Source organism: Manis pentadactyla, chromosome 8 (genome assembly GCF_030020395.1).
Source record: "Manis pentadactyla isolate mManPen7 chromosome 8, mManPen7.hap1, whole genome shotgun sequence".
NCBI lineage: Eukaryota > Metazoa > Chordata > Mammalia > Pholidota > Manidae > Manis > Manis pentadactyla.
Genome location: NC_080026.1, coordinates 81,930,992 through 81,951,599, shown reverse-complemented (window position 1 = coordinate 81,951,599; position 20,608 = coordinate 81,930,992). Strand labels below are relative to the sequence as shown.

The window sequence follows — 20,608 nt, the reverse complement described above, 5'->3', positions numbered from 1 at the left end:
TCATCACAGAAACTTTCGGTTTTGCTCATGCATTATGAACTATAAACAGTCAGTTCAAATATGAATACTGATTTGGTTTTTATACTTGATTTATATGTGGATACCACATTTCTCTCTTTATTATTATTATTTTTAATAAAATGCTGAAGTGGTAGGTAGATACAAGATAAAGGTAGAAAACAGAGTTTAGTGTTGTAAGAGAGCAAATGTAGATGATCAGGTGTGTGCCTGTAGACTATGTGTTAATCCAAGCTAGACCAGGGCAATAAAACATCCACGTATGCAGAAGATTTCTCTCAGAACGGGGGGGTGAGGTTCTAAGCCTCACCTCTGTTGATCCCCAATTTCTCACCTGATGGCCCCCCTGCGACTGTGCCTGTCTTAGGTTGTTCCTCCCTTGAGGAATCTTACCCGTCTCTGGCTAACCAGTCATCTTCCGGGGCCATACAGGGAAATGTGAAGTTGGTAAGTGAGAGAGAAGCCTTATTGTTTGAAAAAGTTAGCTTTTTACTTCTTTGCATATTTATGCCCTGTGGCTTCTATGCCCAGCATTTGTCTTGAGGTATCTTTACCACTTGGAAGAATTATGATACTCGGTAAATTTGATATGAGGCACAAATTCTATTTAAGGGTTGTAATTAGGAAGGAAGAAGAAAAGCTATAGAAGTAGCAGGCGGAAGAAAACATGGGAAGATTGATTATTTCTTTGATATATCTTCTTGTAGAGTAACTTCAGCATGTATAGGTTTTAAGCTACTACTTAAATTGCACACACACATTAACATAATAGGAGTATAGTTACATAACCAAAGCATATCTGTAATTACCAGCCATCTGCAGTGAAACCAAGAAAACCAGTTAGGCACCTTAGGCATTTGTGAAAACTTATCTATGATATGGTGGATATTGTCCAAATGAACTTGAACAGTCTGAGAGAAATCAGACAAATTAAAACAACCCATTCCTGGGGACTGTTCACATGCCATATGTTCTTTTAACAATAAATAGTTTGTAGTTGTAAGACTTTGGAGCGCTACAATTTGCACTTCTCCAAATTCTTGGTTGAGTTCCAACAGTATAGATCCAGTCCAATTTTGTTGTTTTACTGTATGCACAGGCCAGCTTAGATATCTCCTTCCTCATTCCCATGGCAAGTCCAGGAACTGGTGGGATGAGTGCATCTACAGCTGTAGCAGTGCGTGGATCTTTGTTGGGGTTTTTTGATGATCATCTTCTGGCATGAGTCTTCCAGAGAGTGCAGATGTTGGAAGTTCTTTTTCATATCGTATCTTAGTTCATTTTCGGGGTAGCCCAATTAGGCTTTGATCCTCTGTATAAACACAAACAGACCCTTTGCCTACACTTTTATATGCCCTTTATACCCTTGTGTAGAACTCGTTGGAGGTTAACACACAGGAACTGCCCTTTTTTTTTTTTTTTTGCTTTGTTTTTGGTATCACTAATCTATACTTACATGATGAATATTATGTTTACTAGGCTCTCCCCTATACCAGGTCTCCCCTATAAACCCCTTTACAGTCACTGTCCATCAGCATAGCAAAATGTTGTAGAGTCACTACTTGCCTTCTCTGTGTTTTACAGCCCTCCCTTTTCTCCTACCCCCCCATGTATGTTAATCTTAATACCCCCCTACTTCTCCCCCCCTTATCCCTCCCTACCCACCCATCCTCCCCAGTCCCTTTCCCTTTGGTACCTGTTAGTCCATTCTTGAGTTCTGTGATTCTGCTGCTGTTTTGTTCCTTCAGTTTTTCCTTTGTTCTTATATTCCACAGATAAGTGAAATCATTTGGTATTTCTCTTTCTCCGCTTGGCTTGTTTCACTGAGCATAATACCCTCCAGCTCCATCCATGTTGCTGCAAATGATTGGATTTGCCCTTTTCTTATGGCTGAGTAGTATTCCATTGTGTATATGTACCACTTCTTCTTTATCCATTCATCTATTGATGGACATTTAGGTTGCTTCCAATTCTTGGCTATTGTAAATAGTGCTGCAATAAACATAGGGGTGCATCTGTCTTTCTCAAACTTGATTGCTGCGTTCTTAGGGTAAATTCCTAGGAGTGCAATTCCTGGGTCAAATGGTAAGTCTGTTTTGAGCATTTTGATATACCTCCATACTGCTTTCCACAATGGTTGAACTAACTTACATTCCCACCAGCAGTGTAGGAGGGTTCCCCTTTCTCCACAGCCTCGCCAACATTTGTTGTTGTTTGTCTTTTGGATGGCAGCCATCCTTACTGGTGTGAGGTGATACCTCATTGTAGTTTTAATTTGCATTTCTCTGATAATTAGCGATGTGGAGCATCTTTTCATGTGTCTGTTGGCCATCTGTATTTCTTTTTTGGAGAACTGTGTGTTCAGTTCTTCTGCCCATTTTTTAATTGGGTTATTTGTTTTTTGTTTGTTGAGGCGTGTGAGCTCCTTATATATTCTGGACGTCAAGCCTTTATCGGATGTGTCATTTTCAAATATATTCTCCCATACTGTAGGGATCCTTCTTGTTCTATTGATGGTGTCTTTTGCTGTACAGAAGCTTTTCAGCTTAATATAGTCCCACTTACTCATTTTTGCTGTTGTTTTCCTTGCCCGGGGAGATATGTTCAAGAAGAGGTCACTCATGTTTATGTCTAAGAGGTTTTTGCCTATGTTTTCTTCCAAGAGTTTAATGGTTTCATGGCTTACATTCAGGTCTTTGATCCATTTTGAGTTTACTTTTGTATATGGGGTTAGACAATGGTCCAGTTTCATTCTCCTACATGTAGCTGTCCAGTTTTGCCAGCACCACCTGTTGAAGAGACTGTCATTTCGCCATTGTATGTCCATGGCTCCTTTATCAAATATTAATTGACCATATATGTCTGGGTTAATGTCTGGATTCTCTAGTCTGTTCCATTGGTCTGTGGCTCTGCTCTTGTGCCAGTACCAAATTGTCTTGATTACTATGGCTTTATAGTAGAGCTTGAAGTTGGGGAGTGAGATCCCCCCTACTTTATTCTTCTTTCTCAGGATTGCTTTGGCTATTCGGGGTCTTTTGTGTTTCCATATGAATTTTTGAATTATTTGTTCCAGTTCATTGAAGAATGTTGCTGGTAGTTTCATAGGGATTGCATCAAATCTGTATATTGCTTTGGGCAGGATATCCATTTTAACGATATTAATTCTTCCTAGCCACGAGCATGGGATGAGTTTCCATCTGTTAGTGTCCCCTTTAATTTCTCTTAAGAGTGACTTGTAGTTTTCAGAGTATAAGTCTTTCACTTCTTTGGTTAGGTTTATTCCTAGGTATTTTATTTTTTTTGATGCAATTGTGAATGGAGTTGTTTTCCTGATTTCTCTTTCTGTTGGTTCATTGTTAGTATATAGGAAAGCCACAGATTTCCGTATGTTGATTTTGTATCCTGCAACTTTACTGTATTCCGATATCAGTTCTAGTAGTTTTGGGGTGGAGTCTTTAGGGTTTTTTATGTACAGTATCATGTCATCTGCAAATAGTGACAGTTTAACTTCTTCTTTACCAATCTGGATTCCTTGTATTTCTTTATTTTGTCTGATTGCTGTGGCTAGGACCTCCAGTACTATGTTAAATAACAGTGGAGAGAGTGGGCATCCCTGTCTAGTTCCCGATCTCAGAGGAAATGCTTTCAGCTTCTCGCTGTTCAATATAATGTTGGCTGTGGGTTTATCATAGATGGCCTTTATTATGTTGAGGTACTTGCCCTCTATTCCCATTTTGCTGAGAGTTTTTAACATGAATGGATGTTGAACTTTGTCAAATGCTTTTTCAGCATCTATGGAGATGATCATGTGGTTTTTGTCTTTCTTTTAGTTGATGTGGTGGATGATGTTGATGGACTTTCGAATGTTGTACCATCCTTGCATCCCTGGGATGAATCCCACTTGGTCATGGTGTATGATCCTTTTGATGTATTTTTGAATTCGGTTTGCTAATATTTTGTTGAGTATTTTTGCATCTACGTTCATCAGGGATATTGGTCTGTAGTTTTCTTTTTTGGTGGGGTCTTTGCCTGGTTTTGGTATTAGGGTGATGTTAGCTTCATAGAATGAGTTTGGGAGTATCCCCTTCTCCTCTATTTTTTGGAAAACTTTAAGGAGAATGGGTATTATGTCTTCCCTGTATGTCTGATAAAATTCCGAGTTAAATCCATCTGGCCCGGGGGTTTTGTTCTTTGGTAGTTTTTTGATTACCGCTTCAATTTCGTTGCTGGTAATTGGTCTGTTTAGATTTTCTGTTTCTTCCTGGGTCAATCTTGGAAGATTATATTTTTCTAGGAAGTTGTCCATTTCTCCTAGGTTTCCCAGCTTGTTAGCATATAGGTTTTCATAGTATTCTCCAATAATTCTTTGCATTTCCGTGGGGTCCGTCGTGATTTTTCCTTTCTCGTTTCTGATACTGTTGATTTCTGTTGACTCTCTTTTCTTCTTAATAAGTCTGGCTAGAGGCTTATCTATTTTGTTTATTTTCTGGAAGAACCAGCTCTTGGTTTCATTGATTTTTGCTATTGTTTTATTCTTCTCAATTTTATTTATTTCTTCTCTGATCTTTATTATGTCCCTCCTTCTGCTGACCTTAGGCCTCATCTGTTCTTCTTTTTCCAATTTCGATAATTGTGACATTAGACCATTCATTTGGGATTGCTCTTCCTTTTTTAAATATACTTGGATTGCTATATACTTTCCTCTTAAGACTGCTTTTGCTCTGTCCCACACAAGTTGGGGCTTAGTGTTGTTGTTGTCATTTGTTTCCATATATTGCTGGATCTCCATTTTGATTTGGTCATTGATCCATTGATTATTCAGGAGCGTGTTGTTAAGCCTCAATGTGTTTGTGAGCCTCTTTGCTTTCTTTGTACAGTTTATTTCTAGTTTTATGCCTTTGTGGTCTGAAAAGTTGGTTGGTAGGATTTCAATCTTTTGGAATTTTCTGAGGCTCTTTTTGTGGCCTAGTATGTGGTCTATTCTGGAGAATGTTCCATGTGCACTTGAGAAGAATGTATATCCTGTTGCTTTTGGATGTAGAGTTCTATAGATGTCTATTAGGTCCATCTGCTCTACTGTGTTGTTCAGTGCTTCCGTGTCGTTACTTATTTTCTGCCCAGTGGATCTATCCTTTGGGGTGAGTGGTGTGTTGAAGTCTCCTAGAATGAATGCATTGCAGTCTATTTCCCCCTTTAGTTCTGTTAGTATTTGTTTCACATATGCTGGTGCTCCTGTGTTGGGTGCATATATATTTAGAATGGTTATATCCTCTTGTTTGACTGAGCCCTTTATCATTATGTAGTGTCCTTCTTTATCTCTTGTTACTTTCTTTGTTTTGAAGTCTATTTTGTCTGATATTAGTACTGCAACCCCTGCTTTCTTCTCACTGTTGTTTGCTTGAAATATGTTTTTCCATCCCTTGACTTTTAGTCTGTACATGTCTTTGGGTTTGAGGTGAGTTTCTTGTAAGCAGCATATAGATGGGTCTTGCTTTTTAATCCATTCTGTTACTCTGTGTCTTTTGATTGGTGCATTCAACCCATTAACATTTAGGGTGACTATTGAAAGATATGTACTTATTGCCATTGCAGGCTTTAAATTCGTGGTTACCAAAGGTTCAAGGTTAGCATCTTTAGTATCTTACTGCCTAACTTAGCTCGCTTATTGAGCTGTTATATACACTGTCTGGAGATTCTTTTCTTCTCTCCCTTCTTGTTCCTCCTCCTCGATTCTTCACATGTTGGGTGTTTTGTGCTGTGGTCTTTCTAGGAGGGCTCCCATCTAGAGCAGTCCCTGTAAGATGTTCTGTAGAGGTGGTTTGTGGAAAGCAAATTCCCTCAGCTTTTGTTTGTCTGGGAATTGTTTAATCCCACCATCATATTTGAATGATAGTCGTGCTGGATACAGTATCCTTGGTTCAAGGCCCTTCTGTTTCATTGTATTAAATATATCATGCCATTCTCTTCTGGCCTGTAGGGTTTCTGTTGAGAAATCTGACGTTAGCCTGATGGGTTTCCCTTTATAGGTGACCTTTTTCTCTCTAGCTGCCTTTAACACTCTTTCCTTGTCCTTGATCTTTGCCATTTTAATTATTATGTGTCTTGGTGTTGCCCTTCTTGGATCCTTTCTGTTGGGGGTTCTGTGTATTTCCGTGGTCTGTTCGATTACTTCCTCCCCCAGTGTGGGGAAGTTTTCAGCAATTATTTCTTCTAAGATACTTTCCATCTCTTTTCCTTTCTCTTCTTCTTCTGGGACCCCTATAATACGGATATTGTTCCTTTTGGATTGGTCACACAGTTCTCTTAATATTGTTTCATTCCTGGAGATCCTTTTGTCTCTCTCTATGTCAGCTTCTATGCGTTCCTGTTCTCTGATTTCAATTCCATCAATGGCCTCTCGCATTCTATCCATTCTGCTTATAAACCCTTCCTGAGTTTGTTTCATTTCTGCGATCTCCTTTCTGGCATCTGTGATCTCCCTCCGGACTTCATCCCATTTCTCTTGCGTATTTCTCTGCATCTCTGTCAGCATGTTTATGATTCTTATTTTGAATTCTTTTTCAGGGAGACTGGTTAGGTCTGTCTCCTTCTCTGGTGTTGTCTCTGTGATCTTTGTCTGCCTGTAGCTTTGCCTTTTCATGGTGATAGGAATAGTCTGCAGAACTGGGACGAGTGACGGCTGGAAGGACTTCCTTTCTTGTTGGTTTGTGGCCCTCCTCTCCTGGGAGAACAGCGGCCTCTAGTGGCTTGTGCTGCGCAGCTGCGCGCAGACAGGGTTTCTGCTTCCTGCCCGGCTGCTATGGAGTTAATCTCCGCTGTCGCTGTGGGCGTGGCCTGGCTCGGGCAGCTACTCCAAAATGGTGGAGTCGCGTTGGAGCAGGAGCGGCTGGGAGGCTATTTATCTCCGTAAGGGGCCTCCCTGCTCCCTGCAGCCCAGGGGTTAGGGTGCCCAGAGATCCCGGATTCCCTACCTCTGGATTAAGTGACCCGCCCTGCCCCTTTAAGACTTTCAAAAAGCACCCGCCAAAACAAAACAACGCCCACCAAAAAAAAAGAAAAAAAATTTTTTTAATTAAAACAAAAAAAAAAAGTTTTTAATTAAAAAAAAAAAAAAAAAAAAAAGGTGGTCGTTCGTTTTTCTTTATTCTCCGGTGCCAGCCTCAGGCCTCTGCTCACCGGTCTTGCTGCCCTGTTTCCCTAGTATTGGGGTCCCTATCCCTTTAAGACTTCCAAAAAGCGCTCGCCAAAACAAAACAGCAAAAAAGCAAAAAAAAAAAGAAATGGTCGCGCGCTTTTCTTATGCCCTCTGTCGCCCAGCCTCCAGTGCCTGCTCACTGTTCTTGCTGCCCTGTTTTCCTAGTATCCAGGGCCCTGCACTCTGGCCCGGATGCCTGGGGCTGGGTGCTTGGCAGTCCTGGGCTCCGTCTCCCTCCCGCTCTGCCTGCTCTTCTCCCTCCGGGAGCTGGGGGGGAGGGGCGCTCGACTCCCACGGGGCCGGGGCTTGTATCTTACCCCCTTCGCGAGGCGCTGGGTTCTCTCAGGTGCGGATGTGGTCTGGATATTGTCCTGTGTCCTCTGGTCTTTATTCTAGGAAGGGTTGTCTTTGTTATATTTTCATAGATATATGTTGTTTTGGGAGGAGATTTCCGCTGCTCTACTCACGCCGCCATCTTCTGCCCCTCTCAAGAACAAATTTTTTTAGTGAGAAAAAAAGTGTCATCCTGAAAGAGGATATGAATCAACAACCAAAAAAGAAAAAAGGATAATATTAAAGGTTTTAAGACAAGTGCTTAGTTAGGTTTGTCCACAAAATTAGATCAGTTATTTGCACAGTGTTGCCATGAATCTACACTATACACTTTGAATGTATTCAAGTATTTTACATAAAGTTGTTGTAATTTTGTTATTCATTTTTCATGTTTCATTACATCCTTTTAAACCAATGTCTTATTTTTCGTGATGTTACCTTTTACAGCACAATTGCCTTATGGCAATTAGTTTTGCATCAAAGACGCTTCCAACGAAACTCTTTGGAACTGTGTCCACTACGCTGTTGGTGTGTGAGGTATGAAGGTCTCCGGGCTCATTTTGGAGCCTCAAATATATCTTAATTTACTGCTAGAGCTCCATGTTCTTTTTACTTAAAAGAAGTAAGTAGCCAACTTTGGTATAAAAAATGTAAATAAACCTCCCTAACCATCATCTTGTGAAGATAAAAGTACATTTTAATCAATATAAGCAAACATAAAAATTGCTATATTGTATGATCCAGGTCCACTGTATTTAAAAAAATTGTTAAACTTTTAATTTTGAGATTATTGTGCATTCATATGTGCCTTTAAGAAATACTACAGAGGGATTTCATATACCCTCACCCAGCTCTGGCAATGGTAATATTTTTCATAATTACAGTGGGATATCACAGCCAGGAAATTAGCAGTGATACATTCCGCTTACCTGATTCGGATTTCAACAGTCCTACAGGCACTGTGTCTCTAGTTTAGTTTTATCACCTGTGTACATAGTTGAGACTACCACCACATTTAGGATGCAGGACAGCTGCACCACAAGGAGCACTCATGCTACTGTTTTATGGCTTAAACTTGCCTCCCTGCCCCCCTCCCTAGCTCATGGCAACCACTAATCTGTTCTTCATCGCTATAATTTTGTCATTTCAAGATAATGGACTCATATGCAATATAAATGGACTCATACAGTATATAAATATTTGAGATTTTTTTCACTCAGTATAATTTCCTTGAAATCCATTCAGCTTTATTACTGCTATTCCATCATGGGGCTCGTTTAACCACATGATGCTCGCTTAGCCATGTACTGGTTGAAAGGCATTTGGATTGCTTCCAGTTTCTGGAGATAATGAATAATGTTTCTGTGGACATTTGTGTACAGCCTTTTGTGTGAACATGAGTTTTCATTACTGTGGGATAAATGCCCAAGAGTAATTGCTGGATATCATGGTAGGAGCATGTTTATTTTTGTAAGAAGCTGTCATAGTCTTCCAGAGTGGCTGTACTATTTTATAGCTCCCCTGGTATGGGTGATCTAATTTCTCCAAAGTCTGGTCAGCATTTTGGGTTATCACTATTTTTTACTGTAGCCCTTTTGATAGGTATGTAATGAACATTGGGGTTCTAATTTGCATTTACCTAGTGACTAATGAAGTTGGACATTGTTTCATGTGCTTATTTGACATCTGTATATCCTCTTCGGTGAACTGTCAGTTCATGTCTTTTCCTTATTTGCTAATTTTTATTTAAAATTTTATTTTTTTACTGTTGGGTTTTTAGTGTTCTTTATATATATTCTAGATACAAGTTTTAGATATTTGGGTTGCAAATCTTTTCTCATAGTCTATAGCGTGTCTTTTCATCCCCTTCACAAGAGAGTTCACAGAGAAAAATATTTGTTTTTTTTCTTGGATGAAGTCCATTTTTCAGTTTCTTACTAATCTTTCCTCTATGGATCATGCTTTTGGTGTCTCATTTTATTTTTATCCCTATGTTTTTTTTTTTTAGATAATTATTTTTTATTGAAGGGTAGTTGACACACAGTATTACATTAGTTTCAGGTGTACAACACAGTGATTCAACATTTATATACATGATAATTCTAGGTACCAGCTATCACCATACCAAGTTGTTACAATATTTTGACTATATTCCTTATGCTATATATATATATTTTTTTTTGTGAGGGCATCTCTCATATTTATTGATCAAATGGTTGTTAACAACAATAAAATTCTGTCCTATGTTTTTGAGGTATGCAGATTTTCAGCTAAAAGGAAAACTTGAAGTAGAGCATTGTTGTAAGTTCCCCATGTTTTCATACTTTCAGCTATTTTTCATGTTGGATGAACTTGGATTGTTTCCTTTACAGCCAGTTCAGCAGTGCAGATAATGACTAGAGTCCTGGTAAGCACAAACTGCATTTATTAAGATATTTTCCTCCTTGTGCTCATAATTTTTCTTTCTTGGGCTTTTTAATGGTTCTAGTTTTGGGGATTGCACTAGTTGGTATGTGCTCCAAGCTGCAAGCCTAGGAAATGTATAAAGGCTTTTATTTTATTTTATTATAGGGAGTCTATGTAGCATAGTGGAAAGTGCATGCATGGAATTCCAAGGCAGCCATGCCCAGACTTGAATCTTCCAAGCTATATGAACATTCCATATTTCTGCTTTCTCACCAGTAAAGTGGGGATAACAATCCTAACTACTTCATAATGTTGCTGTGAGAATAAAAGGAAATAATGCATTCAAGGCACTTTATAAAGGATCATATACAGGTATGCCGAATAAATATTGCCTCCTATGATCATAACCTTTTCTTTCTGTATGCATTCATTTCCAAATTATTTCTGTCTGTAGTGAAGAGTTTCAGAGTTCCATAGCTATTCCCATCCTTTTTTCAAGGTCTTTAAGGAGACACGGAGGTCTAAAGGAAAAAGCACTGGCTGTCTTTGGTCCCCTAAGGGGGTGAAAACAATGGGCTTGTGCATGGGAGAGAAGCAGATCTTTGCTTATTTACAGAAGAGATGTTATCCAGTAGATATGTCTTCCTTTGCAACTGTATAACAGAATATACATCGCTAACAAGTTGTCTCCTCAAAAGTAAACCAGAGACAAGGATTCAAGTTATTTGGAAGGTGATCAGATAAAACACTGTAGAGGAGTTGGCAAATTAAATGAAAGGAAAAGCAGACATAAGAGGATGTGTTATCAATGAGATACCACAGTAGACAAAAGGAATTTAATTCCTCTGAGGAGTCCTGTGACAGTGTAGATGTGACTCAGAGATGTGACTCAGAGTTATCCCACTGAAGGAGTGAGAAACTGGGTATTTACCTACCAGTTCCCCTTGACATTGGTGGGTAGGTGTGCCAGGGTGGGTGTGGATTAATTTTCTGGCACTTCCCATCAGCTCCAGGACAGAGAGAGCCCTCAGGCAAGCCATTAGAAGTATTGGCATTTGGAAATTGAGCCACAAAAATGTGTCAGTTGCATGGGGGCAAGGCTCTGGTGGTTTCTGCTACAGTCTGTTCCTGGCCTCTCACACATCCACTTATGCCTCATGTCAACTTCACTCTGTCTCATACAATTTCTTCAAGTCTATGGCCAGTTACAAAGAGTTAGTGGACAAGCTATAGCCCCCACTGTTGCAATTGCAAATGTCAAGGACATAATAGACATTTATCATCTCCTTCCTCCATCATCCATTCTAAATCCCTCTCACTCTCAGCCAGCACTTGAGCACGTGGGAGTTACTTACACAGTTGGGTAAACCACACCTTCATTTCTGAGGGGCCTGGGCCCCTGCTTAGTAATTCAATGAAGCTGTAATTGTTACAATTGCTCATTTATGTTTACGAGAAAGCATGGCAGCATCAAGAATGGATCCAAAGAATTCTCTGGGTTCCAGATCTGTTCCTTCTTGCTCCATTATATAGCAGTGATCCTATCTACTTATAATTATCAAAGATAGTGGCCTCTGGCACTCTAGAACTCCTTTCTTTACCTGCCCATGATGACTGATTTTGCCAGAACCCTTACTGTCCTCTCTGGTGGTGGCATTTACCTTCCCATAGGCTTATCCATATTCTTATTCCCTAGACCTCAACGAATATGGGAATTTACCTGGGATAATGATATCATCTTAATTATGTGCCTAGGAACTGAGAAAATGACCCTCTGAGAGTCAGACTTGGGCCAGCTTTCTGTTTACCATCCAATCCCCACTTCACTCCTGCTCTGTAAGAGGGGCCTTATGGCGATTTGCTCAGACGCTGTACCACACAGTCCTCAAGGGCTCTGGTCATTCCCTTCTCCTCAGTGTGCAGTTACATAGGTAACAGTTACATAGGTAAATGGCTCTAAGTCATTTGGGGTAGGATTAGGGACTCCTCTCTACCTGCTCTGGTGCTGCTGGGAAAGCGCCTTCAGTGGCTTCAGTTGATTAGCTCTGGATCTGGGAGCTGATTCTAGCTTAGAAACCAGGCCAGAGTTGGAGTGTTTATTCACCAACTCCCATCAGTCACTGGTTAAAGGCTGTCCCAAGGAGCACGAGTTCTCTGGCATTCCTGGTCTGCCCAACAGAAGAAGAGTGGGCTCCTGTGGTCAGAGAACACCTGTAGGCAGAGAGTTGCAGGTTTTGGTGGTGGGAATTATGGTAGGTGTGCACAGAAACGGTAAGTGCAGAGGGCTCGCCAGATGTGGGGCACGGGCCACGTTGACAAATACACTATTTTGGAACAACTTGGGCCATGTATTAGCCCCCTGGTATCAGAGTTCACTGGATTTCTGTGTCAGCTAACTCTAGCATTTATTTTTCCCTACAGTCTTTATAAACTGTGGCTAGGATCTATCTTTTTCCCTCTGAATTAACAAAGCTCATTAATACAAATCATTATAAAAGCCACGCATATTATCATTGAGAAAATACTGTGATACAAGGCATGGAGTAAGAGTTGTAGGAGCACCAAAGAGAAACTTGGTATATCAGGTTAAGAGAAGGAAATAGGCAGAGGCCTCGAGCACCTATGCTGATTCCCTTGTCTCCAGTCTCAGACCGTCCCCATGAGACAGATGAGATTCGAATATCATTCTAACTTTTTCAAAAAGAAAGATGAATAATAAAAAAATTAACACACTCAAGGTTACATCATGACTTCTAGGAATAAAACTGTGCTTCTTGATTCCCAGGTTAATATTCTGATACTTGCTAAACTACTCTTTATCTCACTTCGGTTGCTATCTCAAATTATATTGGTAAGCTCGTACTCCACAATCTGTTTTCTCTAGGGGAATGGAGAATGACAGGCTATCTATCATCCAGCTTTGCTTTAGAATGAAATGTGACATTTATGTAACTACAGTAATATATGTATGCTGTAAAAATGCCTTGCAGTCTGAAAATGCTACAAATAAATTGGGAAATGAAGACTAATGTGCTACTGACAGGTTATAATTTTCAACTCTCTTAGCATGAGTCACACTCCATGTGCCAGGACTCTCTTGAAATGGAGTTGACAGTTCTCCAGCATTAAGCAGGAACAATAGAATTCGTCTCACACATTTTAAATGTCTTGCACCCACCACCACAAGTGACACATGGAACGTGGGACCTCTTGTTGGAGGAGTGAACCCAAAAGCCATGTAGCCTGACAGTAATATATTCCTGTAAATTATGTTTCTATCCAGTTTGTTGTTACTGAAATTTCCCTTCTAGGAGTATTTTACATCAAATGGCCCTATAACATACTCCAATGATATTCCCGTGTAGAATGCTGGGAGATTTGTGTATTGTAAGTGCCAAAGCTTTATTCTCAGTATCCAAAGTAGTTCAGCAAAAGCTGCCTATATATGTGTATGTGTATGTGTGTGTATACCTATCTATCTCTATCTACCTACCAACTATCTATCTATAGTGGAGGGGATACATACATGAATAAAAACTTGATTTTTCAAGGGCTTCATCTACTCTGTACTTAAAGATAAAGGATTGGGAATAAATGATTGTAATCATTTAAATTCCCAGAGTTTCGGGTGCCCCGTCCGGGCTATTTTATGAATTTTTACTCCAAATCCCTGCTCTTTGTTCAGACAGCGAGTGAACATCCAATCCTTGCCCTCTTTACCCTAATGAAGCACAGAAGTGAAGTTAATTGGAGGAAAAGGAATGGGTTCGACTTCTTCTGTCACGTCCCAGTCGGTCACATGTCCTATAGAACCACTGGTAGATTGCATTAAGCTTCTATATCTCTTTGAATATCTAAACTTAGAGCTTTATAGAATCTACTTTCTTCTTGTAATTTGTGAGAATTGGGATTATAATTACACTTTCCTTCTCTCTGATTCCACAATGATTACCAAAAGCAATACTGTCTGCAATCCCCTGAACTTGTTCTTTGTCCAGCTTGAAATTCATTTAGAGCACCTAGATTCCCATTTACAACCTCCTTATCTATCTATGGTTTCAATCCCCTTGTAGCAATATTAGTTTCGCCTTTCTTAGTGTGACAACAATGCTTTTAGACAGAACAGATGGAAGTAAAATAGAAGCTGAATGAACACATTTGTTCTTGTAGTTTGTTAGTATCAAATCTTTGTCCCTAAAGCAGATGTAATACAACTTAAAACCTAAAACAAAGCAAGTAACAAAAATAAAAAAGTAAAAATCAAAACACTATCATCAACAATATTTCTCCCTCTACCCCAACATCTCCATTTTAAAAAGTCACATTAGCTAATTTAATATTTACTTCATTTTGGGTCTATCTGTTCTGATTTGTTGATGGCTTTTAATAAGCCACCCCAAATTATACAATTTTAGTCTTTCTATTCTACTGAAGAATACTATACCATCTTTATTTTTAGTATTTTCAAGGCCTGCTGCTGAACCATTTATTTTGAATGATGATTGGTAAATTGAAATTGCAGAATGACTAGGACTTTATTACTTCCAAGTGTTGGCTTTGGAATCTAAAAGACTTTATGTTCCCACTTAAATACTTCAATGACCTTTAGCAAGCACATCAGCATCTTTGAACTTCAGTTTCCTCCTCAAAAAATGAACTATTAGGATTAAAAATAATATGTTTGAAGGCCTTAAATGGGGTACCTGCCACATGATAGGGAATCTGTAAACTTTCACCTTCCCCTTACTTCTCTAAATGAATTGTGATGGGATTGAAGCAATTAGTTGTGAAGCATTATGCAAAATTAATTTTTACAGATCTTTATCTGCAAAATTAAGGCCATAAAAGTAAGGCAAATTCATTAATCAAGGTTCTGAATACTTAAAACCCCAAACCTATCAGGACTTCAAGCTCTCAAGGTGTATTTCTCAGTCTTTTCCCAACAAGATTCATTTGTCAAAGTTTGTAATTTATGGTGACTGATATCAATACTGTACAGTCTGTCAGAGATCCTTCTAATCAATGTGTAGTTTCTTGTAACCAATTCATATATCAAAAACTCAGAGAATTATGGAAATAGCTTTAATTGCCAGCTCTACATAAACTAATATGCTGCACCCTAAGAAATTTTCTCAGGGGATGGGGAGTGGAGATTGGTTCTGATCTCTATTACTCTTTTAAGTCAGGCTGGATGGAAGGTTTCTTCTATTGTCTATTATTTTACTTCCATTATTGAACAAGAAGTATCCATGAACTTAACACAAAATGCGACAAGATGAAATAGAGAACTGAATGAAAAAACTAGATCTAAAAAGACTGAAATCAACTGTTAAGATTAAAAAAAAATGTTTCTGATAAAAACCCAATTCAAACTAGGTTAAGTAAAAAAGAGGAATTTATTGGTAGGATACTGGGACACTCATGGGAAAAGCAAGCCATGTGGATGTAGGAAATACATCCCTTAGAAAGTAACTCCTTTTAGGGAGTAATAGCTGGAAACACAGACTAGAACACAGTCAGAACTTGAGTTCTGCCTCCCATCTCTGATTCTGAGTTCTCATCCTTTTCTCTTTCCATAGACTGACTTTCTCCACATGGCATAAAACAAGAGCTGGTGGCTTCTGAGTTTTTATCTTACTGCTCCATTCAGCAGAGAAAGAATAACACCACTCTTGTCACCTCAAAGGCCAACAATCCTAGGCAAGGTGGTGGTTAATGCAGCTTAGGTCAGGTGCCCACTCCTGAACCAATCAACTGTAGAGAAGGGGTGGGAGCTGGTAAAAACGTGGCAGTTCCTATGGAGATGATTCAGGTAGAGTGGGAGGTAGGTGGGTGGTTTACTGGGTAGAAAAGCAATAGGTGTTTTTATGATTGGGCCCTGCTATCTCCCACATCCTTGTACTTTCACCATTGTGAATGCTGCATCAATGTCTTTCATCCATAGGCTTTTGCTGATACTGATTTTTTACTCCTGAAATGCTATTCTTCTTTTCTTCTCCTAGTTATTGCTGTTTCCTCTTTTATTTGCAACTTAAATATATTGCCCACAAGAAAGCCTTCTCTGGCCCTCAAGTCCAGGTTTCAACTTACCCTGTGCTAAAGGATACAATTGTAACCTAAATGTCTCACACCAAGACAGATATCATATTGTCTTTAACCCTAAGTAGGCTATAAACCCATAAGGGCAGAGAATTCATTTATCTTGTTTATAGCTATATCTTTAACACTTGGGTGAACATCTACTGTGAATAATTGTTCAATAAACAATTGTTGAATAAATGAAGGCATACTCAAAGAAACAAGTAATGAGTACATTTTAAGAGTTGGGTAGCCTAGAGAAGGCAGTAGTAATGGTAAACTATACAGAGAATACGAGAGTTTCTTGAATAATCCTCATAGCCAATTTAGAACATGTGCTCTATGTCTGGAACAGTGCCCACAACTCAAGATACTTTATTTCACTTCATTTCTATGCATTGAGTTTTAGAATTCCCATTTTATATCTGAGGGAATTTAAGTAATGCACCAGGGTTCCGCTCCAAGTACACAGAATAGCTGGGCTTAAAATTCAATATCTGACTCCAGTCCTTGGGTTCTTAACCATTACCCTGCATCGATTTCTTCGTTAGCAGCTCCCACACGAGAGAAGAATGGACTATTTAGATCTTCCAGCCCTTGAAATCTGTGTGGCACTCATTTTTCAGGAAGGAAGGAAATCTTCCCAGTACCATTAATACATTAGCTGCAGGTTTTTGGCAATTGGATAAGTTGATAAATTCTTATTCTTCCTGATAATGAGTGAAAACATGAAAAGTAAAATTAGCAATCATAGCTTGATCATGAGAAAGAAAAGTTATTAACTGATTATTCATTTGTTGAAAATGTTGAAATTCAATAAGTATAAATCATATAGAATAAAAGATCTACCAAATTTGGTTATTACTTTCATTCTTTGGTTTTATTAAGGAATAAGTAAAATTTTTGAGAATCTAATGAATTATTGGTACTAAATAGTTCTTAAATTTAGAAACAATGCCATAATTACCTAAGTTTTTTCATTTGCTGTATTCTAAGAGTTTAGGTTTACATTTAACAAGCTTGCAGGTGACACCTAATAATTTGAAATTCTTTCAATTCTGTCTTTGGTTTATTCTGATGTCAAATTTGTCTTTAATAGCTCCCTAGAAAGCAAGTTTCTTGTATTTGCCTCTTTTCTGTCATTCAGAATAGATGTGTGACAAGTGAAAATTTAGCCTATCGTTTAGATGGCCTTTTCTTTTTGGTGCTGGGTAAATCCAACTCTAGAATAAAATATACCAATGATCCTATCATTCAGAGTGACATGCCATTATATAAATATGAAGGCTAAAGGTGGGCATGTGAAACTGGCTTCCATTTTTGCATTAATATATTTAACTGTGATCATTTCCTGATCTTGTAATTATACAACCACAGATTTGGATTTTTGAGTATAATTTACTAGAGCTATAATTCTTGATGAAGTTGCAGTAAGTACATCAGCCTCTGATTAATCAGAGTGTGTGTTCATGTCAGTGCTTAAGCCTGTGAGCAGACACATTTATATATACCTTTGTTTTTGTCCTCCCTTACCTGTAAATTCATAAACTTTAAGAGGAAAAGTTTATTCATCCTTTCTGTTTCTTTTATGCCATGTTTCACAGTGTCTGCCCCCAGCAGTGCTTTAGCACCCAAAGGACACTTGATAGCATTGAATAGCTTCTACTTCTCTCTTTGGTGTGTAACTGTTTTCAGAGAAGTAATGTTGGAGTTTTGACGTCGTGCTCTAATCCATATTCAATCTTTGTCATACATGAGTCTGTGTGCTTCCAGAAGCTATTGGTGGCTTAGGTGGTGGCTTTCCACACAGCAGAAGGAGATTGTATATCGGATTGTGTATGCTCACTGAGCATCAAACACTTTACGTTTTTTCCTCTGTGGAGCCTTGTACTTGTTATTCCTTCTTCCTGGAAAATTTAGAAAATGCTTCCCCTTCTATGGCCAGCTCATACAGTTATTTAGGTCTAGCTCAAAAGTCACTTCTTGGAGAGGTCCTGAAATCATTTTTTTCTCTTGCAACTCTTCTCCCATCTTTGCTTATTTATAAATATATATGGCATTCATTCAAGAGTCATTTCATACAGAGAATAAAGAGGACTTTATCTTTCAGTACTTTAGAAATCAAAAGCAACTTGAAAAACCATTTTTTTTCCAGTTGTAAAATTAGTTCATGCTTATTAAAGGAATTTGAGAAACAGAAAAGTAAAGGAAGATAACTAAAATCACCTGTAATTCAATCTACCAGAGGTAACTATTATTCATATTCTGCTAGTCTTTCTCTTTGCCCCCCAAATCAATAAGGTTTTTATTATATTTTTAAAATACCACAAATAAGTCTAAGGAATCATCTGGCATCTTGCAGTTTCTGTAGCTATACAACTTAGATCTCAGTCTTCAGCCTGCTGAACTGTTTGTTTTTCAGAGGCATAGATACCATCCCCAAATTTTCTGGTATCTTTATTTTCAACTGTTGTGGCTTGCTCAGTCAAAGCAGCTGAATTTGATACAAATTCAATGTCATATCCTTTAAGACTCAACTCATCTTTCTCAGCTTGAGATACTGAATGCAATGCCTGGCCTCATCCACACCCTAAAGATGTATTTTTAGCCCAAGAAATTTCTGATTTCAGCAAGAGAATCATTCTCCTGAGTAATGACATTGCTGGGGAAGTAAGCATACACAGAACTCATCTTGTAAGGGAAGCCCAGTGTAACACCCTTGATTGTGTTCTGTGTGTGACTACAGATAGTGCAAACGGAAGCCAGTTCCTTCCTATTTCACCACCCTTTGTCAACTGGAGCCTCTTCTTTTTATTTCCAAGGAGATTGAGTTCTACAGTGATCTGATTGAAGTCCCTCTGCAGGGTTCCCCTGGGGTCCTTCATAATAACTGTGTGTCCCTTCAGAGTGATGTTGACATTTTCTGGAATGTCGATAGTCTGGTTGCTGAGAATGGTCTTCATTCTTGCTGATGAGATGAAGAGCTAGTCTCTTGCTCTTTTTGTGTACAATCATCGATATCATATACTATTCTTTCTGTTTAGGATTCTTATCTTGTGATAATCTTCCCTGATAATCTAGACAGTATTTATCTCAAAATAGCTCTTCAGTGCTTTAAAACTCAACCAGTTCCAATTGTGTATTAATGTAAACTTTCCACCACATTCTAAACATGTTTTTCCCTATCTGCTCCCCATATCATGCACAGTCCTATCCTGTGACTTTTGCTGAGGCTGTGATCCTCCCTGTAAGTCTTTAGCTCTTTTTCACTGAGAGAAGAATGACTCCAGAGTTTTTTGCCTAAGCATCTTGAAGACTGTTGCTGGTCAATTGTTGGCTAATCACCATAAAATATATTAGGAATCTTACCTCCTAATTCCCTGTTTTTTTAAATGGAATCTTAGCCTAAAGATGGAGTCCCTCCTGTTAATATACTATTTATATCTTGGCATTTTCATCACAGGCAGGGAAGGTTAATCATGATGCGTGTCGCACGTCTCTGTTCTACTTCATTCTCTGAGTTCTGCCCTCTGCGTGCTTGCCCATGCTGCCTCCTCTTCCTGGCTTCCTTTGCTGTCCCGGCCTCTCTCTTCTATAACACCTTTTATTTTGAGCGAATTCTAATGTGTTATTATTTTTCTCTCTATTAAAGCCCCATGGAAGCAGGAAGCAGGATTCTTTGCATTCCCAGCATCTAGTGTCCTATATGCTCAGTAAATATTTGTTGATGGTGATGATAATGATGTTGACTAAAAATCAGATTGGTTCTCAAGGTTCTCCTTGTGATTATATTCTGAATTTTCAGATCTATTACAGCAATGAATAAAACCTAAATTGCTCTCTATTATTTAGAAGTGGATTTTTATCAAAGAAGTGGAGAATTACACTAAAAAAATCTCTATTATAATAGAAGTGACTATTTAGAAAGCAGGGCTGTGATCAGGAAGAGTAACTCCCAAATAATGTAAGTTAAGTCTCTCCTCTTCTCTGATGTAGTTATTACCATTGCCAGGATTTTGAGAAAAGGCATGGGCAGTACCAGGACACTGCCAACAAGTTACTGTTTATTACTATATACTTCCAGCAGATGATTAGACATTAAATATATTTTTAAAGTTCTCCCAAGAATTTCACATTCCATTCTTTCTCTCAGCTGCAGAAGGACACTAGGTTTAATTTGCTGTTTCCCCCCACTGCTCTCTGATTCACAAGGATAAATTTAAGAAGGGAGCAGGGACTGACTTCTACAAATTGTCAAAGGCATGCTATTAAACGTTAATGTATTTCTCTAGCCAGGTTTGGGACTAATGTAGCAATAAATTGAATGAAGATGGCTCAGGCTGTTTACATAATGAGAAACCAGCTAATGTGGAACTAGAGAAGGGGTTTTTCTAGGGGGGGAGGGCAGGAGTTAACAGTGTTCACTGTTTCCAAAGCATCCACGGTAACAGGAGAATCCAAGAGGCAAGGGAGTGTCACCTTTTTAGTTAAGCTATGCCAGATCAGATCTCTCCTGCTGAGAGTCTCACTGCTGTTTCTGGGCTTTGGGCCCAGCATGGGCATGTCAAAACTGACACC

General features: G+C 38.8%; 1 pseudogene; it reads right to left on the bottom strand.

Annotated features, from left to right (window-relative positions):
* Positions 1 to 18,417: 18,417 nt before the first annotated feature.
* Positions 18,418 to 18,993, bottom strand: LOC118917377 (60S ribosomal protein L9-like; annotated as a pseudogene).
* Between the last annotated feature and the right edge of the window lie 1,615 nt (positions 18,994 to 20,608).